We start from the raw sequence: 25,014 nt of genomic DNA on the forward strand, positions 1-25,014 counted from the left end.
TCCAGAGTGTGACAGGAGTAATTCCTGCAGATAATTTCCCCTTTTAGTCTGACCATTAAGAAAACATCCCTTTCTGCTCATCTCATTTTTACCCACACAGAGAGCTTCAGGTAGATGGAGAAACCTGTCTGGTGTTGATATCAGAGGAATTGAAGGCATGACAGACACAAGTCTTTCCTGACCCACATGGAACTGGAAGAAGACCTTTATCTTGAAGGTCAACTCAATACAGATTTTGGAGTCCTATTCCCCCTTCAAGCAGTAGTTCAAGCTCTTTGCCTCCTGTGAAAGCACTGCCCTCCCTTGTGAGCACCCCAAGGCTTGACTCTCTCTGGGCCTCATTGTGCAGAGTGCAAAGGAGCATATGGAAACCCCACTTAAGAGCACTTAAGTGCTCTTCTTGCCTTAATTTTGTTGCTCATAGCAAGTTTAGACTACTTCAACATTTCCCTCCTTTCTTTTGAAAAGGGGTAGTGACAATGTCATTCTAGTCAGTGAGACTGTTTCTAAAAAACAAATTTGCAACATAGAAAGTGTGTTAAAATACAAGTCCTCCGGGCTTCACCCGGGTGCCCAGCCTGTCCGGGGGAAAACCCTCAGAGGACTGGTCTGCGGGGAGGATGTGGCGGGACCCGGATAGCTCCACCGTAAGGACGAGAGGGCTCCAAAGTGGCTTTATTCCTAGAGGCTTTATTTCAGGAGCGTCGCAGGAACAGGAGGGTGAAACGAGGGGCACGAACTCTCCAGAAGGGAGCGAACTCCGGAAGCCTCGAGGAAAGGCGGGGCTGGGTATTAAGGGCAAAGAAGTGGGAGTGGTTAGGGTACAAAACAGCCAACGGGCAACGGGTAAAGGGGGGAGACAGAGTGGGGTGACATACAGAGAACTAATCGGGGTACAGAGGAGGAGGGGTATTCTAACAGGGGCCAATGGGGGTAACAGAATAACTGAACTTTCTGGAACTGGGGAGTATGCTAAACATTGATGGACAGCTCTTCTGGGGTGGAGGGCAGCAGTTGGTTGGCAACCTTTTCTACACTGTTGCTGCCTTCCAAGGGAGAGCAGGAACCCCTCCCACAAGAAAGGGGAAGTTTTAAACTAAACAAAGTTTAGTTTAGTTACAAAACACAAGTTAGTTACTAAACACAAGTTTAGTTTAGTTTTAGTTTTATCATCCTTTTGGTACGTACAGAGGAAGGTGAAAAACCTCAAGCTTTGCTGCAAATATGTCCCCACAGACTTGCAGCACACACTGGGCTACAAAGTCCCCTCAGGAAAGCTCAGATGAAAATTCTCAGCTGTCCAAACATCTGCTCATTGCAGGGAGCTTTAAACAAAATTGCAACTGTCCAGACAATCTTCATTTGTCAATGCTCTTCTCCTCAGAGACCAGATAATCCCAAGATTTTTTTTACTTACAAGAGTAGGCAGCGAATAATTAATGTAGTTGCTTACTAAACACTTCAACTTTATGGACTCCCTCCCCTTACAGAAAGGGAGAACAGCTCCTGCCATATTCCCTGTGCCAGCTGTCAAGTATTAGCTATGGGCTAACATGGCTTTCAAAACTTTATCATCCAATGCTGCTAATTAGCCCTAATGGACCCAAGCAATATAAAGTTCTTTGATTGGTTTTCTTTGGATATTATTTCCCTTGAACAGATTTTAAGCCGTGGGCAATACTGTTCTCTGTGGCTATATCCTTCTGCTAAGCTCCCACTGGTCCAGTTCTGTTGTTAGAAAAGCAAAGCAAACCCACAAGGGTCATAGGCTGGACCATTTCACAGAGCAAAACACTATCTGCATTTCCTAACAGGAAGAGTATCCAATTACCTCTGGGTTGTCTGCATCGCCGTCTGCAACCAAACTGTTCCAAATTCTGCTCAGCTCGCTGTTTGGAAATAATAGACAGAGAGCTGTTCACTGAGACTTTATTGCCAGGCACTAGCATTTATTTCCTCCAGCATATCCTAATAGTTAATCTGACTGCACCTGGCCATTGTTTTGTGCTCCTTCTGTTTCTTTCAACACCCTGGCTTTAACGGGATCGCACAGAGTTCCCATTACAAATCCAGGAACAGAGAACAGCATGGCCAGGCTCTGTTCAGCTGGCTGCACACAGAGCACAAGAGCAGCTCTGGGAGCACTTCCTCTCCTGGGACCAGCCAGAACTGCAGAGCCTTCCACAGCATCTGAACATGGCCAACACAAACATTCCTGCTCATTTGTCATTTGATCTGATGTCATATGAAGGCTGACCTGGAACAGAGGCTGGACAGAGTGAAAGAATAAAGCAGGGATTTATTAAAAGGATCTCCTCAATGACTCCACCTTGGGCAGCACAAGAGCCCAGCCAGGGCTGCACCCAAGATGAACCAAAAGGGTCCCAAAATGCACGACTGCTCACGGGCCCTCTCACTTTTAGAAGTTCTGTTCCATTTTCATATTGGAGTTAATTGTCCAATTACAGCTTTAGCCCATGCAGTCCCATCCTGCTTGTTTTTCTCTCTTCAGTCCACGTTGTTTGTGCTCTTGGGCCCAAAATTTGGATCATTTGTCCTTGGTCCCCAGCTAGAGAAGGAATTGTTTTGTCTTCCTGCTCTGTGAAAAGAGTTCACCATCTCCTAATATGAAGCTCAGAGCTGCACACTAAAGCAGCACAGAATCTGAAAAATATAAAAACTAAAACCTAAGGCATCAGATCCAAGCTCACTCTTCCCTGTTCCTCCTCTTCCCTCCCCACACAAGTGCTTCAGATCAGACCTCACCTGTCAGCAGTGGACCTGCTCCTTGAGTCATCAATGTCTATTATGAAACCCATGCTTATAGTGAAATGAACAGAGAAATAAAGAATGGCGTCCATAAAGAAAAGAAGTCTGGACAAATGTGTTCAAAGGAATAGTGGAATCTAAGCAGAAAAGCAATCCTATTTCTAGCATGACAAAAACATAAGCAGATAGCAATGGAGCTGGAAAATAAACCTGTAGGTATGGGTTGTCTTCTTCAGCCAACATCAATTATTTATTTCAGAATGACAGCACGTCAAATTTCACATATTCCTCTAACAGGCTTCTGTGTCCTTTTGTGGTATGTTATTCAAAAGATCAAAAATTCTGATTTGAGAAATTCCTGTAAATGTTCTCTCCTAAGATTGCTTTAAAGATGCCACAGGTAACATTTACCTGCAGGAAATGATGCACTACCATCCTACTTAACAATCCAAAAAGTAAAACTTAAAAGCAAAGAAAATTTGTGAATTTATTTTGAAAAATGTGGTTTTTAAAACAAAGATACTGAGATCTTAAGATTATAACTCAGATGTGTTGGCAACTGCCTGTTCAATATGAGTCAAACCTCAAGAGTCAAAAATGCAAAATGAATTAATGTTTTAAAACTTAGAAAAGAATGGAATTCCCATAAGTCAATACTTATGGTTCTGACCCTCTTACCTCAAGGGAGTAGAGCAGAATTGGAAAAGCATGGAAAGGGTCAGAATAATCAGAGATAAGAAACTTTGTCAGACCATGGGATGACTAGATTAGCATCTTTCTGCCAGGAAACAGAAACCGAGATGAGAGAGGTTAGAGGCCTCTAAAATCCTGTTGGGCAGAGCACTCACTGCTCACAGTCTCTTATTTCTTGTGATTCAGAGGCTTTTGGAGGAAAAGGGTAGCTGTCATTCCTGTCTATGTTGTGTGAAAAACTCCAGCAGGATGAGTTAGTGAATGGCAGGTGTCCATTGCATCTCCAATTTTAAATCAATGGGAACCCCAGTGTTAACTCCCTGAATTCCTTTAATGCAGATTGCCCTGCAGAACTCAGCAGTCCTTAAGAAGAGCCATTCTTACCTCTGATGTCATCTGCCAGCAACCAAGCAATGGCACCTGCTTCTAACAGGAATTTAACCCAAGGAGAAAGAAAACAAGCAGAGCATGCAAATAAACTAAACTCCTGGCAATTTACCTTTATTTTTCAGGCTGTAATGTAAAAGTCTAAATTCTTAAATCTGAACAGTTTGGTGGTAGATTATGTACCTCCAGCATGGTAATCAAAATTGTCCCAAAGCTCAGCTCTCAAACAATTTTCAGATCTAAGCACCCAAATCAGGTCAGTTGCAGAAGGAGTGGAAAGGTGGCAGATCCAGCAGTACTGGATGCTCAGGGATTACCTTCACCCACCTGGTACAGCCAGCCTTTGGCATCAGATTTCCTCCCACAAGTCAGGCTGTTCCCAGCAGCTCAGCCTCCAAAGGACCTCCTCATTTTCTGTGTTCATCTCACCCACCAAGATGCAGCTACACCTAAGGGTCAGGAAAAAAACTGGTTAAATATTTTTTCATCAAACTACTAAATCTGCTGAAACTAAAGCTTTCTAGCAGGATTTGGGATATATGGCTTGCTCCAAAAGAAAGAAAGCTGCAGGAAATTTCTGAAAATGCCACAAGAGCTGCCACAGAAGTGCCCCCATTCTCAAATTTCTTCAGGAATGGTTCTACCCTGGACACAGTGAGGAAAGAACTGCAAAACACAACAGGCTATGTCACTTCAAGAGGCCCACAACCATGGAAAAAATCTTCTGTGGGACAGACGGAAAATCAATGCTCTTAACTGGAGATCTCTGGTCTCCCACCATCTGCTTTAAGACCTGCTTAGAAATAGTTTTGCTGCAACTTAAACTTTAAAGGTCAACTTTTCACAGCACCTCAGCTTAAGGCTTGGAGTGTTTTAGCTTGGCTTTGATCTGGGTGAAGGAATATCATTTCAATTTCTTAACACCTTAAGTGCCTTATAATCAGATCAAATGCACAATATCAAGAGCAGCACTGTTGCAAGCTGACTTGATTTACACTTTGAGAAAATTCAGAAGTGCAGAAATCAAATGAATGGGTAGGAGCATATTAAGGAAGAAAGAACAGTGATTTGTGGTCCCCGTTTTCTGTACTTAGCATCTTACAACAGGAACGGGACTTTTAACCCCCAAATCATGATGTGAGGAAAGGTAACTGCTATTTAAAGAGACAGCTTCCAAAGACATAAAAGTTATAATTAAGGTTATAGAGACAAACAAACTTTTAAGAGAGTAAAGCAAATAATGGAGGACAAATTTCATGCAGCTGGACAATTTATTCTGTTACAACAGCAGTCTACTGCTAATGAGCAGCTTCACATTTACAATTAAATCTTACTTAAGTGGAAATACTAATACATTGTTGGAGACCAAAAGCTTCCCCATAAATCCAACATGCTATTTCTTATATTACAAAGTTTCCTGGGATTAAATGCCAGCTAAATCCTGAAGCACCTATTTCCCAAATGGTAACAATAGGCTAGGCAAAGCTCATGGCCCACACCTTTCAACAGGATCATGCAGCCAAGCTTTACAAATGGTATTTGGTACCCAAGAGAGGAACCCCACCTTTGAGGGTTCTGGCCACTGAACTTGCAGGCAAGGTGGAAAAAGAAACTTCAAGCCCACTCCCTGCAATTTCTTGAAACAGCTGTGCAATGGGCAGGTAATTACAGGACTGTGTTTTAGGATAGCTCCTGCTGGCACAGTAACAAAGAAACAGTGAGTGCTGATGTTCACCAGGAGCTCCAGGAGGGTGTCAGTGACCAGGGAAGGAAACAGGAGGATGCTACACCAGGGCCTAGGGACTCCCAGCTCTTTCCCTCTCTCCCTGCATTAACCCCTCCTCAGCAGCCAGTCCTCCATCCCTACAGGGTGTGCTCCAGCTCCCTGGGGAATGGAGCAGTCAGCCATTGCTCATCAGAGAGCTGAGCAGAGTCAGCTTGGCCTGATCTCCATCTGCTCCTGCATCAGGACTCTCTCTCCAGTCTTCTAAAGATGAACTCAGGCTCTTACAGTGGGAGGAAAGATCCTGAGGAAAAACTTCTTCATTCCCTACCATGCCTCAAAAGGTGTCTCAGAGCAAGTCCTGTTGCTTTCTTTAGTTTTCTGAGCCTCCTGCCTTTCTGATATATATATGCAAACAGCACATACTGGTGGATAAACAACTCCACATTTCCTCCTTGCTCTGCATACCGAGTAATTCCAGACTTTGTGGGGCACCAGGCAGGTACACTAAGCACAGGGATGAAAAAGCTGTACTGGGAATCTTCAAAAAATGATCAAGGATGAACTTTCCATGCATAAGAAAGACATGGAAGACTCTTTTGTGGAAAATTATGTATGTAAATATTCACCCACTTGTATCCTTGGTAGCAAAATTTGTGTTTGATAATGTGTAGACTGGTTCCAAACAGTCTTTCTTTACAACTATAGGACCCCTGAAATTTATAAAGATTGAGTGAATAAAAAGAAAGATGTATGTTCTGGAAACGTATTACCACAGCTGCAGTTCAACTATCTTAGCTGGATGGAAACTTCCATGGTAATTCCTATTTTAAGACATTAACATGGATGAAGGAAAGGGAAACAGTAACAATATTAATTCTCTTCTAAGTGTGATTCTAGAAAGGATTACCATGAAGAGTTAAATATTATTTCTTAGTTCTAAACCTCATATATAAATTCCTGTCACAGCAAAGAGCACAAGCTGGGAGGACATGAAAAGATAACCAGAGTCCCCATCAAATATTGTGCTTATTTCTTGTACAATTTAGATTAAGATAACTTTCTCATTGCTGTAGCACTACTGGATTGTTTTCTGCTTCTGGCTTGCAGTGGGCATAAACCTGAGTGCTGACTTTTAACAACAGGCTATTGAATAACCACAGGAACGAAACAAAAAAATGTCTTATCTAAAGCTGGCATGAAATTAAACCACTCAGCGTAAAGCTGCTATGACATTAGAATTCGTGTTGTAAAGATCTGTTCATCACAAATTTCAGCTGCACTGAACAAGACCCTCTAGGCTCATGCATACAAAGCAGCCCTCATGTCCCCTGTTCAGCTTGTTATGAGGCTTGGGAGGAACAGCTGAAACTCAATTTTTCCAGCTTTAAACTGGAAGCCAAGGATTCTGTTATACTGTTCCTTTTCCCTGCCTACAGCTAAGAGCACATTGAGAACATGCTCATCAACAGCCTGGTGAAGGGAGAGGTGTTCCCATGCCTGCCTGCTGTGCACTGGGGCTGCAAAGAGGACAGCAGGCAGGATGTGCCAAAGGACAGAAGATACAGTCCCTCCACAAAAAATACAGGAAGTTCAAAGGGACTGTTGTAGTATTTTGGTGGTTGGTTCATGCAAGTAGATTGGGTTAACTCTTCCAAGACAAGACACTGGCTCTTCTAAGCCCCTGGGGAAACAGACCTTTGCTTCCAGAAAACAGCAACAATGGAAGAAATCAAATCATGCCAGGGTTATTTTTGCTGGACTGGCCACTTCACTGCAAAACACTCAGAACTACAGAAGCAGAGGCCTGCAGTGTACAGGTTTTTCTTCCGAGCCAGGGCTAACATGGGACAAGCAGCCAGTGTTATTGCATGGCTCCTCTCTCCTAGAGCTCTTTACCTGTTTGCTTCTCTTAAATGGGAAAGGCCAAGATGATCTGCACTGACTTTCATGTTAAAATCCTGGGACACAGGACACCCCAGAGCATCCTGAAGAAGGCTCTGTTATCCGTTTCTGAAATCTGTCACTGGAAAAACTTTCCAACAGATTTGTGTGAGCTTCCTCTAAAGGAAAAGGCAAGACAAGTCCTGGCTGGAGTACAAGACATTTATGGGACTGAAGGAGGCAGGTGAGAACAGTTGTACTTAAAAGAGCACGAGGAAAAATGAGAAATGTGAGGACTACCATCAAATTGAATCTGTCTTAGTATGAGGAAGGAGCGCAAAAAACCTCAGATAACCTGGCACAGTTACACATACACAATCCCACTTCAATCTGGAGTTTTCAGACATATTAACTAAAACCATGTACCAGAGCAGATACAACCCAGAAATATACAATTGATCTGGAAATTAAAGCAAAATATCCTATTTCTTTCAAGCATAGAGCCCGCAAATCCAATATTTTGGTTTCTGGTATCTTCTGAAAGCTAAAATCATCAAAATCATTAATTCACACAACAGACGCTTCTCTTGAAAACATGAAAAATGCTTTGAGCCACATTCCAAAATAAGTACTCCCTTTATATGAGAGAGAACTCTTGAGAATTTGTTCTACTACAAAGAACCCTCTTAATTCAAGTCCTTCTGCTTCAAACAATACTCTCTGATCAATAAAAATCTCACACTGTGGTGGTTGTCTCAGCATGAGCTTTCAACAGCCACAAGGCAATTATTTAAACTACACTTAGGATGATCTATGAAAAAACTGAGGAGGATGAACCGTTTGGAGAGGGATGAATCAACAACAGAATGAAAATGTGCATCAAGACCTGCAGTCTCTCCCAGACAGGATTTCCCAACAGGGCAAATGTACTCTACAGCATTATGAGGACTGTGCAAACTCTTACGAGAACGTACAAACTCTTCAGTTGTATGTCATTGAATTTGCTCTTTATTGAGAATTCCTGTAAGCAAACCCTGGCGTGCCTGGCACAAAATGAGCACAGCTCCACATCTTTAAAACCTGCCTTGCTGGTCCTTCAGAGCAGTGTGTGTTGCTCTAGCCACAGAAGGGACATAAAGCCATTGTTTGTCTTGAGCGCTGTATAACACAGGCCCAGATCCACACTGATAAAAAAAGTGGCTGAAATTCCACACACCCCCCCACCCCCTTTAGGAAAGCTGAATCGGTGAAAAGACATTCCTGCTTTTAAAGAGGTAAAACAATGCAAAAGCCTAATGTGTAAAATTGACATTTCAGGCCAACCTGTGACATCAAAGACGCAGTGTGGGGTTTTAACTTGCCCTTCTCTGGCACATTTGAGATTTCAAACCTGCCTACCCTTAAGCACCAAGGTAAAAAGTTACTGAAAACAAGAGCATATTAAGTACCCTCCCTATACTGGAGATGTGAAAGTGGGCCTGGACAGTAATAATTTCCATTTCCTAAGAAGAAGGAAAAAAAAAAATGAATCTATACTATCTCTAGACTGAGCTGAAAAGAGAAAATTATGTCACCACTAGAAACAGTTCCACAGAACTTCAGTTAAAAAGTGCACCTTCATTCAACCAAAAACAGTGAAATGTTCTCAAATCTGACTAAAAAGTTGATTGCTGTGGAATATTTATTTACAGCATTCGTACCTTTTATGTAAATCCTTTTCCATGCTGTATGAGAAGCTGAGGGATTTCATATTTTTCCTTTGATTTTAGCAAAAAGAAAATTCAAATAGAAATATTTAATATACTTTATATAAAATAAAAATAGAAAATGAGAATTTTGAAATGCTCTCACACAAAGCTTGTGCCTCACCTCACCAAACTGATTTGGTAATATTTTGGAGAATTTATACCAAATAGTTCATTTCAAAGAGCTCGCAGCAGAAGAGATGAGATTCCTGCCTTCTCCAAAAGGACAGAAAAAAGAATGTACAGCCTGCCTTCTCCTGGAAGCACATGCTTTCTCCTTCCTGCCCTGGAAGTGTGCAGGTCAGGACACAACAAGCAAACAAAACCAAATACAAAATCAAGGAACTTATCATTAAGCTATTCCAATTACAACATTAGCACTCATTTTTAGGTCTAAAATTTGATTTTATTCTGAGAAACTTCAGTTGGCATAGTCTTGAATATTTTAGAGGGCAATACAATTAACAAATAGCCAATAGCTTGTACAAGATAAAATTATTTTATCCTTTACATGCTCCAGTACTTTCTTATATCATAAGATTACTGGGAATTTACTGGAAGGAGAGAGTTTGCCATATAAAAACATCGAATGCAGACCTTCTTACAGCAAGCTCATACCTACAAGAAACATATGTCCAGCTTTGTACTTGAGGACATTCATTCAGTGGCCAGTGTAACTCAGTTATTTTCTGGTTTGGTGATACCTGAGGAATAATCCACTGGCTTTGCTAGGCAGAAAACTGTAGCAGAAGTGTTATGGACAATCCTACTGACTCGTAATTATGTCTTACTGTCATTGTCATTACAATTTTTCATACAAAAGATTAAGAAGTAATCAAATTGAGGAAAAATTGCAGCAGAATGAGAAGCGTCTGCAGTGCTTCCCATGATTATGTTTCTATCATCTCTACAATGACAATTCATTACCAGCTGTGGGTAATTCACTTTCTCAATTCATTGAAATCAAGACTTTTCTCTTTTTAGAATGAAAGAAGAATACTTTTAATGCATTTAATTTAAATCAAACAGCATAGCAGAGCTCTCAAGACCCCCACTCAAAATTACTGTGATTTGGTGGCCCAAGCCCAAGAGGTGCATAACTTTAAAACTAACCCAATCAAAGGGGACATATCCTAAAGCCAAGCAGAATAATCAGCTTGAGAAGTGGGACTCAATTTTATTAAAGAGCATCAGCTGTAATGCCAAAATGACTGCTTGGACACATCTAAACTGGCAACTCATCACTGAAAGGAAAAGTGGCTTTATCAAGTCATTTCTCACAAGAAAAACTCTCACAAATTATTCTCATTTCATCTGCAGACATAAAACCTCATGGATTTGTAAGATACTCCTGCTTTCTGTTAGACCAAACAGAAGTGTCTTCCTGTGCCCAAAGCCAAAACCAGCCTCACAGACCCACAGACATTTCTCCAAACAGACATGGAGTTCTTTCTTGTAGAGGCACTAGACAGCACTTTCCCCCTGCATTCCCTCCCCTTGGGGTTTGTCTGCTTAGGTGGGAGATCCTAAAGCAGCAGTACATTTCCACGTGGGTCCAGTGAGACCTGTCACACTGAATACAGCCATGCTGCCACCTCTGCTCCAGGCAGCAGTGCCCACCCAGGGAAAACAAAGGCAAGTACAGGGACAGAATTATTGTTCCCTGAGACCTGTAGCCTGAGGGTTTCTGAAGCTGAAAACATAAGGACAGAACACTCTGCTTAATATTCAACTGCACATGTTCTCTACAAACATCTCTTTCACCTGCACCTCATGAGCATGTTCGGCCTCCTTTTATGTTTCTATTTAGGCCTTAGAATATCCCACAGACATGAATTATGTGATGTAACTATGACATGTCAAAATAACATGGTGTTTAATTTGCTTTAAGCCTCATGCTTGATAATTTTACCAGGTTGCCCACATGTGTTAACTCCAAGCAACAGTGAGAAGCCATCTTCAAATAAATCATCTCCTCTCTTTCCTCTCATAATGAGTTTCTAGACCATTTTCATCTCTCCTCTTACTCACTGTTTTTTTCCAGGGTAACAATCCAGATTAGCTTTTCCCCTGTGTAGAAGCTGTTATATTTTTCTTAGCCTTCATTGCATTTTTCCTATTTCTGCCTGCAGCAGGTGACTTGAGTGACCAGAATACTGCAAGTATCCCATGGAAATATAGAGTGACACTTGCCTGACATTGACTCCTTCTATCCAACTGCCACAGGTGAAACACCAGTTCCAATCACTGATATACACACACAATCAGCAGCTATTCAGTAAAGCTGTGCCATGAGAGATGTGGGAACATCCAACATTTTCAACATTTGAAATTGAGTTTTGGTTTTCAGGTAACTATGGAACACAGTACAGAGGAGGCAGAAGTCCCTCCTGTATTCTGTCCCCAAAGATTCTCAGCAACACAGAAACCTATCCGTGATCCCACTCATGGTCCCAGTTAAAAACAACATACTTAAACCTCAGCTATTCCTGCTAAAATAATGCAGTTTGACAGTAGCTGTTTTCTATGTCTCAAAGCCCAGGAAGTCAGAGTCACTGTACTCCAAGGCTTTTCTCCTTTGGAAAGTACAGAGAAGCATTACAAAAAGGGCTCAATGTTTCCAGTATTCAAGATGTGGGATAAAAACCAGAATGTCTCATCTATCAGGCTGTGAACTTGAGCACCAGTCCACAGAAAGTATTTCATAGGCACTGCTCCTTAATCATATGTTTTTCTGCACTAAAAATGTCAACTGCGGTTAGGGGATTAGGTACTTCTGGTTCTGGCTGAACTAGCTCCCTCACTTACCTTTATTTGACTATTTATCTCCTTAGGTTTGAAATAGTTCCAGTGCCCAGTCTATCTCACACCAAAAGAAAACCAGGTGATGTTTGACTTGTGGTCCCATCATGGAGCCTGAGTAGTGAACAGATAAATTTCACATTTCTGGCAAGAGCTCACCAATGTTCATTTGCTCTGGAACTTCACCTGAGCATTTACAAATCAGCCATACAAGGCTTTGGCTGAAAAGCAGACGATGGATTCCTCATTGCTTGTCATAGCTGGCAGCAAGAAAATTAATGCTGTGATTTAATGAGATTGCAGTTTCATTCTAAACAAGTGCATCTAACTCTGCCTAGCATCTGGTTTAGCAGAAAATTTACACCTTATTTTATAACATGGGCACAAGTTTAATGAAAATGAAGCCAAAATAGTGATTTGCATGTTAGTGAAGCTGAATGATTGAGGTAAGGCATAAGTGAAAGAAAACATGGAGCCACAGAACAGGTAAGCCCTGATATAGCTCGCAGAAGAAATATAACTCAGACATGATTTTAAAACATGTCAGAGGTGGCAGCAAATAAATCAGAGAGGCTACCAGTTCAAAAGATAACTGTGTATACACGATTCAAAGCCTGCCTGCTGTCAGGTATTGACAGGACACAGCATTTCTGCAATCATCTGGCCAAAGGGTTAACAGGATAAACAGTGACAAGCTCACACAGACACCACGAGGAGAAATATTGACTCAACTCTGGCCTCAGATGCCTGCCTGCAGCTCTCCTTAGTGTCAGCAGTGACTCCAGGCACGTGTCTGCTGTCAGCATTTCACTCACAGACGTTCCCTATCAGGAAGCATTTAGAATCCATTTCCTTCATTACTATTCAACCTTCCCTCTCAGCAGGCATTGCCAGATGTAGCAACTTCCTCAAGCACTCCAGGAAGCTGCTGTCATTTTTGCCATTATATTTGGCTGCTTTTTTTAGTATGCAAAGGAGGTTGGTACCCAGAAGCACAACACAAATGGTTGTGTGTACTCAGCTGACCTCTGAAGGGTCCTCCAGAGCCACCCATCCACACCCACGGCGCATTTGGACATTAATCCCTCACAAGATCATACCCAGAGCCTGTGACAAGGGACCAATTAACAGGTATGTGTCACATCACACAACAGGTGGGCAATGGCCCCTGCTCACAAAGGCCCCGTGCAGCACCCCCAGCAGCCTCCACGAGGTGAGAACCCAGAAATAAGGAATCCCAATCTCTGGGGATATTTACCTGAGCCAGGAAACAGCTTTGCTTTTAACAGTGGATATGGACAAAGACTTCTATGTACCACTTGTATTGCTGATGCAGAAATACAACTGCTGAGAGATTATATCTGCTCCATAGTTTTCCCAGAGATACTTGAGGAGCTTCCATAACTGAATACAGAGAATTCCCTTCTCTGTAGGACTACAGCAGGGTAGCAGAAAGGAAATGAAATTCTCATCTTCTGAGAAGATGTACTCCTCACCTACAGGGCAGCACACAACTATGTTATGGTAGCAAAGGCTACTGCTCTGTTTGAACAAGTTTCTGAAGCTGCAGATGTTGACACAGAATTCATGGAAATAAGAATATCCAACACAGTGGTTCCTGTGCTGAAGTGCAAGTCAACAAGACATAATGCTGCTTAATGAAGCCAAAATAGGAGTGGGATTGCTATTAAAGGAAAACAAAACAAAACAAAACAAAAAAAAAAAAAAAAAAAAAAAAAAAAAGTTTCACAATGAGTTGTTTGTGTGAGCAAGTAAAGTATTGCCTTGCATTTGCCAGTATTTCAGGATATCATGGGCTTAGTTAGATATTGCACCAGCCTAAGTGTAGAAGTGGCACAAAGCTCACTTAAAATGAAAAAAAATGACAACCCACAAAGAAAAGAAAAATCTGCTAAAAATATATAATCTTTTTTCCAAATACATGTATGACATTTATTTTTCTCTTAATTGAGTTGCTTTGATTTCTCCAGTGATGTAGTGATTGGTAGTAGTTTATTATACACTAAAGTCTGCATGGCTGCTGAACCAAATGCTGTGTAAAGCACCACTGTAAAGAGGGATTCCTTGTGATTTCAGCCTACTCCTTCCTACTGTTAAAGTCATTGGCAAAATGGCTTCTATCACCCAGAGGCTGACATAAGAAAAATTATATTCTGATTCTCAGAAAGACACCCAAGCTTTTGAATAGGTGTTATCTCAATACACAGAGAGGGAAGAGAACAATTCATAATAAACCCAGCTTTCCAAGAACTGCTAAGAGAAAAAAGACCTGTGTCAGGAAATTCTGGGATGAAGCTAAGCAATAAATGTTAAAAAAAAAGGCCGGCCTTTTCAAAGTATGTATTTTAAAATAAAACAACATATTTCAGCAATAGCATCACCAACACTTGCTCAAAAACAATATCCCCTTGCTCCTTCTGCGGGCTATTCCCAGTGTTCAAGGATCTCATCCTGTCAGTCAGGTACTGCAACTGAACATTGATGTTTAACTAAAATTAATTTCCAAACAATCCCCCATTAAAAAAAAAAAAAAACCAAAAAAAAAAAAAAAAAAAAAAAAAAAACCAAAAAAAAACCCCACGCTGTTTTACCTTAGACATATGGCCAAGATATCACTTTAGCTTTTGAACAACCTGCAAAGGAGCTCAGCGATCTAACACATACTGTATCAAAGGAGTGAAAACCAAAGAAAATGAGATTCCCCATTTTTAGAACAGACTTTAAGAGCCAGACTGCAAAATTTTCTGACAAGGAGGATCCAAAGCCCCTGAGCACTAGACAGAAGGCATCAACACCATGCCAGGCACTGCCCCAGCACAAACACCTCCATGTGTTCTGATCCAGAGCCCAGAAGTCTCTCTCAAAAGCTTGGATAAAGCTTCTCTTCCAAAATACTGTGCTGTGATCTGGGTTCTCACCTGGAGAAGTCTACACAAAAGTACTAGGACAGAGGATTGGATTCCAGCAACTATTTCCAGGCTGGCTATTGAGTTTTCCAGGTAGATGTACCAGGTGTGCTATCTGGAAGACAAGACTGCTTCTCCTGCTCTCTCATCCCTGCTTTGCAGGTAGAAGCCCCACCCAGAATCTCCTCATGAAGCCCTGGGACAGGACCTCAACTTTGCAAGTGCACAGTGAGCGCCTTTGGCCCCCAGGAAGTCTTTACTACCTGTAACTTCCAAGCAAGCAGGACATATGGCTTTCAATTCCCTTAGACCGAGGAAGGGAAGATTAAATGTATGTTTTTAAGGAAGTATTTATAGTCAGAGAGACACGTGTAAAATTACTCTAGGTAACATCTATTCAGTTGTATGCCACTAAAAACCAAACAGATTTTCTCACCTGGAGCCCTGCAGGATTTTCGTTATAACTAAAAAGATCAGATTTAACACAAGAACATAAAGACGTGGTAAAATGATTGAGAAAAAATGCTCCTTAATTAGGAATTGTTGTGTACATAGATACTGACCAGAGGCTGAATTGAGTCCTCAAATTTCCCCTAATAATTATTTTCATTAATTATCATGGCCTAAGAGGAGGGATACTTAAATCTAGTATGACACAAACTCAGAGGTCAACTTAGAAAATATTCTAAGGAATATTTTGAAGGTACTGGAAATCTTTGCTGTTACAAGGAAACAGGATGAAATCTAGTAGAAAAAAATCAGCTCCATAGGACTATAGAATTTCATAGAAAGGTAAATTATTTTGAAAAAATGAGAGTTCACCAATTGCAAACACTGAAGTGGAATGAGATTTTTTTAAAAATTATGGTAAATATTTCTTTATCACCAACTGCCTCCAGTTAATGAAAATTCACTGTTAAATATTCTCACAGATGTACACCAAAAAAAAAAATAAAGTAATGGGGACATGAACATCACAGAGCTCTGCATAAACACCCAGTTTAAGTATAATGCATATTTTAAAAAGTAACAAAATTGCAAAGGGGATATCCTTTCAGAAATATTATAATATTATATCTCAGCCACTGTTCATCCAGCCCTTGAATAATTTAATTTCCTCCAAAAGATAACAGTCATTTTAGTCTGTTTGACAGCATTACCTATGGACAAAGAGCATACTTTGTTGAATCAATCTCACCAGTGCTTCCCTGCCTTCCTAATAATCTACTTTTTGATATTCTTTTATTTTTAACTCTCTGGTCACACAGGCACTGCAATGTTCTTCATGCAGAAAGTAAAATTGTACAGATATACTCGGAAAATAATGCAAAACTTTTTAAGTAAGCTAAATGCTCAACAGGGCTTTTACTTTTTAGCAAACTGAGAGGAATGATCTCTTGCAGTTTTCTCGACACTTTGATCACCGAAGTCTTTTGCTTTAAATAGGATTTAAAAATTATTGTGTTATTCTGTGACCAATCCAATGTAACTGGAAATGCACTTAGCTGATGAACAATATTCTGTAATTCTGAAGTACTTTTCTCTTTTTGGTATTGTTCAATACAGCTTTTGTCACAGAAATATCAGAAGTACTGTTGTTCTCTTAATGGACTATGGATATGAACAAAGTTTGGGTAATTAGGAAAAAACACTTTTTTCTCTAATCTGTTAAAATTAATTTGAAGGTCTTTTTTCCTCATTAAAAATGGTAACACTAACTGAAATTATGTAAAAGTTCAATATAAGTTAAGAGGACAGTAGAGTTAACCCAGTTCAGCAGTTGTTCTTTATCTTCTCAGTTTCTTCTGTTTTCTAAAATAATTCTAATAATTGGCCTTTTTAACCAGATTTCCTATGGATCACATCCTGGCTATGAATGCAAGCTTTAAAGAGAGTTTGTTTTAAATAATAATATCTATTTTTTTTTTCTTTTTCCACTTAGACAAAAATCCTCAGATTTTGAGAAATTCATTTTAGGAACAATAAGGCTCCTTCCTCCAGTCATGCTACAGAGGCTGTAAAATCACAATAGAACTTGCACTCTGCTAACTTTAGCTGGAGCAGAGAATGAGCACCCCGAGCCCTTTGGCATGCTGGCTTAATCTGGCGGCACTTGGAAAACATACTATTGAAATCGCTCAGCTGTGTGTGAAATAATTAGAAGCTAAATATTGTTTGCAGAAATCACTGGGGAAATACCTTATGTAATGGATAAAGTCAATAAAATGGAACTGTTCATGGAAAAATTATGACCAGAAAAGGAAAATACACAGATCAAAGAAATTACTAGCAAAGAACTCTTATCAGATGGATTCATCACAAAAGGAAAAGAACAGCAATTACATCATTTGCTGCTCCAGGAGATGAAGTACACGCATGACCTGGAATGTTTTTGCTAATAGATTACACCTATTACAATGCATTAGAATAAAAAAAAAGATAATTGTTAATTTTATTTCTGCAGGCATTTAAATGTTCACCCCTAATAAAAGGACCTAATTAGATTACACTGATAAATGCAAATCTCTTCAAAATAGCTGCAAGCAAGCACACGTGCCTCAATGGTTTCCAACGAGAATTGACAAGTGGAAAGCAGATGGCAACATGAAAGACTTCAGTTCTCCTGGAGCCAGGAGCTAGGAAAGCTCTCCGATGTTCAGCTTTGGCAAGCTCAGAAAATATCTTTAATTGGCAATCATCTGAGCAAGGATTACCACAAGGGTGAGCAAGGACAGAGACAAGCATTCGCTAAACCATCAATGGGAATTTTTCATGTGGACCTAACCCCATAAAATGTGGGAGAAAAGGAAAGCAAAGCTAAAAAACTGATAATGAATAATACCCAGAAAGACAGGGTAATATGAGACAATGAGTTTTAAGATAACTCGGGCTTGAATGAGCATTTCTTGCCTGGAAATATAGCTACCAGGCTGTATAGCCTTGTACTTTACCAAAATAACAAAGAAAGTCAGAAAAGAAAGGTGCAAACATTGTGGGTCATGAGGGGTGCTCCTGGAACCCCTTTAGTCATCCATGGCACTGCAGGAGGGCTTCAGCCATGCTCACCAAGGATTCAAGGTGTTTCCTCAGCTCCAATTAGGAAACTTTCAATTTATTCTAGATCCAAGCATCTTCTGCTTGATCCTTTCCCATCCCTCTGGTTTTGCTGCTCACATCTTGCCTTTCTAAACACTTCCCAAAGCCTCAGCCCCCAGGGACCTGCAGAGACTAATTAGAAAGGAAAGGTGAGTGCTCTCAATCCTGTCACAAGCCGGCTTCAGCTACCCTGTGACTACTTTTTCTCTTCCCCTCTTTGATTAAAAACCAGTACAGCTGTTCAAATTTCAATCCATTAGTTGGAAAATTAAGCAATTAATGCAGACAACATCTGTGGACAATGATTTATCAAACACTGTTATAGGAACCAAAGTATAAATTGAAGTCAACTTCAAGAGCTGGAGGTTTAATATATCTTCAGGAAAAGAAATAAGAAAATAAAAAGTGAGACAATGACTCTTCATAGAACCCAAACCTCCTGGCAATTAGAAATGGCACAGGCGTGATGAAGAACAAAAGAAACCATTACAGCAGCCTAGAAAGGATAATTTCATAAGAGTAGTTTTATTTTAATCTCTGCAGAATGGCATACTCATTTAAGAAGTACAGAGTCAGTGATCTGACTCTGTACATGCCACTGAACTTAAGCTATATGATACAAATCCTGTAACTACTCAGTATTTAAAAGTGGTTTTGAGGAAAAAATAAATTACTGGAGAACAATGATATCTCTCCTAATCAAGGTAATCGTGAACGAGATTTTGTGTTATCTTAATTAAACAACTATTTCGCAGACTGTTGACAAGTTTCATTAAGAGCAAATTATGTTTTCTCTCCTGAAAAATTAAGAGAGCATTAGTGGGAATTATCAGTCCTCACTGATTTTTATCAAGGATTATATCAATATTTGACTTTTTAATCAAAAAGCCGCTCATGCAAAATACTGCAGCTCTTTTACACTGATCGCCTTTCAAGAAGCAATGAAAGCAGCTAAAAATGCCAACAGTATATACTTATGGCACTAAATAGTCTATAGTTTTGATGGTAAATACAAAAAGGTTTATCAGGTAACAGCTGAGAGGTGCTTTCTCCTGCAGTGCCCCATTTCCAAGCTCCTGTGATATTCCTTGCCCCAGAAAATTGAGAATTTATACACTCCTGTCCAAAACCGTGTTACTATGGGGGATGGTATCAACAGGAAAATAACAAGAGAATTACAGCTTTATCTCCACCAAAAGAAAAGTAGTAAATAATTTGTCTTTTTAATTCAATCTACAGAAGTTCCTGGCTTTTTAGGGATTAAAGATTTTAATTATTAATCCCAGAGTTCTGTATGGTAGTCCCATAATTTTTACAATACTTTTGTGACATTGCTTATGAGTTTGAGAGCTTCAAACTAACCAATTTGGACACAAATTCCTACACATTCCTATTTAACCAAAATGTCTTTTTTTTTTCTTTCCATTTCAATCGAGTACTTGATTCAAATTAGTTTTTATAAGTCCTTAGTCTGTACTCTGAGAGCAATTAGAAGCACTGGAAATACAAGCCAGAAATATCCCCATCACCTTCTTGTTCCTTACAGTCACATAAATTAACCCTTCTCCACATAACATGCATATGTTGCACATTCTCTCCCAATGTTTTCTTCTAAAATAAGACTAAACTGGATAGTTTATCAGAAGTCCTTCATTTTTTTTTGGCACAGCCATAAAGACTTTAGTATCTTTATGCATTTGCATGGAGGTAGCTCTAAGTGCAGTATTAATCAGACAAGACAAAAAGTAGAATTCTGCCTTTAAATTGAGATCCAAACCATTATTATACATTTCTGTCTTTTTCTCTTTCTTCTAATTCCATCTTCTCTGAATTTTTTTAGCAATTTAAGATTGAGGGGGCTTAGAAGTTGCTAGGTTGGATCAGGCAAGTTAATGCTTTGAGAAGTGTTTGATGTTGGTTAAATGTTCCATTAACCTTTTGTAAAAGTTCTCCTTTTTTTTTTTTTTTTTTTTTTTCTTTTTTTTTTTTTTTTGACCTCTTGAGAATATCTTGTGGGTTTTTCTCCTGAGTGTCTAACCCAGGGTGTATGAACAACCGTAAGCCAATTCAAAACCCTTCTGAGTTGTTTGAGGCCTTAGAGAAGCATAAACAGTGGAACCAGTGCAAGCCACTGTGGAGCTGCTGCAGGGCTGCTTGGGAGGCACAGCCCCACAGAAGGGAGCCCTGGGCTCCAAACCAACACCACACACATCACCAATTACCCCATCTTCCTGAAGGGCAGCAGCTCCCAGCAGCACACTTCACTTCTTACTTAGGTTTAATTAGTATCCAGCCCTGTCTCTGGAAAGCTGCCAGGCTGAGCACAGAGCAGTTCACTTCCATCAGGCTTCTCTCTGTAGCAGGTGAGCTGCCAAGGCAGGTGTTTGCACAGCTTCAGAGTGAGCTGCATGTAAATCCCTCAGCTGCAGGAAAATCATACAGTGTTCGACATGGTCTCTAGACACACACCCAAGAATAACAGAGGCTGTAGTAACCTCTGGGAAATAATTCCAAAGTGATGCAGCTGATAAAGAGAATCCAGACAAAAGTATACTATTCAATAGGACACCTGATTATTGTAACAGGGAAGCCTGAACAGAGTCCTCTGGCACAGAAATGAAAATTTTTAATAGAGAAAGGGGATTTTTCGATGAAGATAATACATGATGAAAACCCTCTCCTTGGGGAAAAATCTTAGTCTTTTATCCCATTTGCTACATCTCTACAAATTCACAGAATCAGGGAATGGTTTGGGTTGGAAGGGACTTTAAAGCCTATCCAGTGCCATCCCCTGGCATGGGCAGGGACACTTTCCACTGTCCCAAGGTGCTCCACGCCCTGTTCAACCTGTCCTTGAACTCTTCCAAGCATCCAGGAGCAGCCACAGCTTCTCTGTGCCAGGGCCTCACCACCCTCACATTCTTTCCCAATATCCCATCTAACCCTGCCCTCTGGCAGTGGGAAGCCATTCCCAGTGCCCTGGCACACTAGGCCCTTCCAGAACATCTTTCTCCACATCCTGGTTTAAAAGACAGATATCTGCCAAGGAAGCCTGGAACCTCCCTTGGAATGGAAAGTATGAGCCCCTTAGCTTTGAGTTAATATAACTTTGAATTTAAGGGGCTTTCAGGCAAAGCTGTGTGTAAAGGAATGGCAGTTCTTTACTAGTATGTGTATGTATAACAAGGCAAACAAACCCCAGCCAGGGCAGCAGCACCAACCAGAGCACAAACCCAGTCCCAGCCGCTCTCGGCCGCGGCACTTTCCCCTTTGTGCAGTTCCGGTCACAGCCAGCAGGGGCGCTGCTGGCTCCTGGCCGGGCACGGCCCCTGCGCCTGCAGGGGGCGCTGTGGCGTGAGCTCCGCCCCGTTCCCCTCACGCGGTAATGGCGGGCACAGCCAGCAGAAGGGATGGAGAAGGGGCTGCCTTCATGGACCCCCAGGGCCAGCCGGGCACAGTGCTCCTCTGGATGGCAAAATGAGCTCTAGCAGGGACCTCGGAACAGCAGCTGGAATGGAAGAAGCGAGCAGACCTCTGGGGGTGGTGAATCTAAGTGCAGCACTAAGCCCCAAACAGTGACAGAGGCAACAGGGGGTCACAGTGGACACAGGATTTTGGGCTAAAGTGTATTAAAAAAAAAAAGCAGAAAGAGCAGGGGCTGGTTTTGGGTTTTTTTACTAAAAAGCAGCAGCCAGGCTCCCAAAACCAGCTGGCAGACACTCCTTCAGAGGGAGTAGGGGAAAGGGTCCTGAGTTTTCCTCTCAGGCACCTGAGTGGAGGGTGAGGGTCCTTTTCAGTGAGATCACGTTTTGAAAATGTCCAGCAGCCGCTCTTACAGTAGGAGAAGCAGTAAGACAGAACTCCTCGGTGTCAGCAAATTCTTCCCACAGCAACCACAGCCTGGCCATCTCCCCTCCAATCTGAAAGCAAGAGCGAGCGAGGAGCAGAGCCCAGTCCTTCAGCCCCCAACCAAAATCTTGCAGTATCTCTGCACTGCCCAACAGAAGGCCCCCGAGCTAGGAGACTGCAGCCAGCTGCACACCTCCCCCTCTTCCTCTCAGCCACATCTTTTGTCTTAAGTATCGTCATTACCATCTTTTAGGCAACAAATGGGAGAAAATTCCCTGAGAGAAATATTAAAAAAAAAAAAAAAAAAAAAAAAGGAAAAATCCTAACCTCCAACACTCTATCTTTCCTATCGGCTCCTTCAGGCAGGACAACTGCAGAATTTCTGCAGAAACAATCCCTGAAGCAAAGCAATCAACTACTGAGTAAAAAAAAACCCATAAAACACCATTTTTCCCAGTCCAGCAGAACCCCAGAGACACAAGAAGGAGCTGCTCCAGTATCCCTTCCTCTCTATGTCACAAACAGTCCCAGGCAAACCCTTGGGGACACATGTTCAAGTGTTTGTTGAGTGTTAGGGAATTCCACTGAAGTAAGAATAAATGAGAACAAAGGAAATAAATTTGCTTTGAAATTCTGTAAAGTAAAATTACTTTCACTTAAGTTCACACATTTAGTTTAGTCATTAAAACTTTCTAAAAGAAACACTAGGTTTTATTTTATATATCAAAGGGTAAGCAACTAACATTTTTTTATTACCTTTGAGACTTGCAAGAAACTGATAAACATTTACATTTACTGTAAAACATTAAGTTTCTGAGTCAACAGTGTATTATATATTTGTCTTAATTGGGCCGATTTTAGCCTCCTTAAATTCTGCCTAATTTTTTAACTTGGACTTTTATTTGTTGCAGAATTTCTCATAAAAATCTGCAAACGAATGACAAACTGTAGTTAATGAGCTATGCATAAACCTTCTCTTTTTCTTTATCATTCACACCACCTGCTTTGGCCGCTTTATTATCAACCTGTAAGCCAGTAATCTATCTACTTTATTTCCTATCCCACTCAGAAAAAAAAATGAAGAAATCCACTAGAGTTTTCAAGCTCCATATTTTCTCAGAGTTTTCTTTGAGTGATGCCTTATTGTCCAATCTGCCTCATGCTCTTGTTTTCTGCACTGCAAAATTGAGACTTCCAATTCCATTTAAAGAGCCCTTTGGATTTCCAACATACCCGAGACAGGACAGCAATTCCAAGATCAAATCAATCTATTTTACCCTTCTTCCCCATTGCTAATAACCAAAAATACTTCTTCCCCCCCCCCCCCACCTTTCCCATTGCAATCTTTACCAACTACAGATTTGACGTAAAATTCAACTATGGATTTGTGGGGAAAAACTTAAAATTGGAGTATTTATGTCTTATCTATCCATGTAGAATTATTTCAGCACAACCTTTTCTCTGTGGACTACAATTTAACAGGTTCTTTGATAGAGAAGTTCCTTTCCTTCCATGTAGGGCCAGCAAAATTCTGTATGTCTGGATTTTGACATGTTCCATCACAGAAGTATCACTGGGATGTTAATCTAATTAAATTCCCTCATTTTGTCTAAAAAGATCATTAAAACTTGAATTATCCTCTTCTGAGCTAGGCCAGTACTGCATACGAGTAGGACAAGAATAAGAAACAGGACCAAGTTTTTTAAAAATCAATGAAAAACCCCTTAAATTCAGTGCTCTGTGGAATACAACCATCACTAAGCAGGTTAAGGAAAAGTTTCATCATGGTCTCTCCTTTCAAATTTAGCCATTATTTTCAGAACTGACAGTTGGTAGTGTTAAAAACAGGCGAATCGGAGCCAGAGTGTTAAAAAGTCTGGGCCTGTTTATTAAAATCACAGACAGCTGAGGACGAGGTCCCCGGATAAGCCCAGGACCTCAGTGGCAAGCCAGAGAGTAACAATGCGCAACAGTAACTGTGCACAGGCACAGGGTGTTTCCGTGGATACAAAGTCCGCGGAAAGACCCCGGGTGGCCAGCACCCGGGGTTGTTAAAGTCTCTGGAGGCTGCTGATTGGTGCGTTCTTGATCCTCTCGTTGATTGGCTCCCTTTCTGGTCTTTGGTTGGTTTATAAGATGGTGCATTCCTGGCCAATCATTCCTGAACTACGAGGCACCATTGGTTGGTCTATTTCTCCAATCGCAGGCTGAACTGATGATACCACTCTGATGATGCACCTGGCCTCCTCCCCCTGATAGGCAACTATGCACACCCACTTAACTAATAATACATATTTAACTTTGTGACAACTATGCACACTCACTTAACCAACAGAACATATTTAACTTTGTAACTCACAACTATTCACTACATTAACAATTTAACAATTCATTATATTAAGACTTTGTTACATTAATCAGTAATTACTTACAACTCATTTGACACAATTTACCCATTATTACTCCCGCCTACTGAAACAAGTTTATTTATAACAGGTAGCATTTGTTCTTTATAATGGAATGACTGACTTGAGGAAAAGTTGGAAAAGCCAGCAGCAAGAACAAGGCTTTATTTAATGAGGGTGAATTTGTGAGAAATGATCCCAAAATGAGCAACCATTAACCAGTAAGCTGAAAACCAGCTTCTGAATCCTCTGCAGATTTCCTAGCAGAGCTGCTGTTCTAGTGCAAAGCTCTACAGAGATTTTAATTCATTTTGCACCCGAAAAGGGGCATGGGAGTGAAATTATTACAGTTTCAAATGCAAGCTCAGGGGAACCTAGCCTGGTGCTGAAAACTGATACTGAACTTGTGTTTTCTCTCTTCCTTGTGCTCTCACATACATTATAGCACTTCATCAATAAGCAGGACACCAGCAAAGCTGGATGTTCCCCATGTTTTCTGATTTACTATTTGTTTTATAAACCAAAACAAACCTAAATGAACAATTTTTACTTTTTAGTTTATTAATAGTAAATTTCTGTGGTAAGAAGAACCTTATCTCCCCAGGTATAGAAACTTGACAAAAGAGAGAAAAGAGTGCTCTAAACCACTTTGAAGCAGGTCCCTGCTCTAAACCACTTCGAAGTCCACAGAAAGACCACGGGAAACATTCATCTCTCCTAACTGCAATAATTTA

The 25,014-nt window shown here is 40.7% G+C and overlaps 1 long non-coding RNA gene across 2 annotated transcripts in view; it reads right to left on the bottom strand.

Annotated features, from left to right (window-relative positions):
• Positions 1-2,462: 2,462 nt before the first annotated feature.
• LOC128791632 (uncharacterized) overlaps positions 2,463-25,014 on the bottom strand; it is a 100,208-nt gene continuing 77,656 nt past the window's right edge. For both annotated transcript variants that reach the window (XR_008432098.1, XR_008432097.1), the window contains exons 2-3: positions 4,177-4,298; positions 2,463-2,599 (exon numbers count right to left, since the gene is read on the bottom strand). This is a non-coding gene — a long non-coding RNA (uncharacterized LOC128791632). The remainder of the gene's footprint in view (positions 2,600-4,176; positions 4,299-25,014) is intronic.

The sequence above is a fragment of the Vidua chalybeata genome, chromosome 8, assembly GCF_026979565.1.
Source record: "Vidua chalybeata isolate OUT-0048 chromosome 8, bVidCha1 merged haplotype, whole genome shotgun sequence".
Taxonomy (NCBI): domain Eukaryota; kingdom Metazoa; phylum Chordata; class Aves; order Passeriformes; family Viduidae; genus Vidua; species Vidua chalybeata.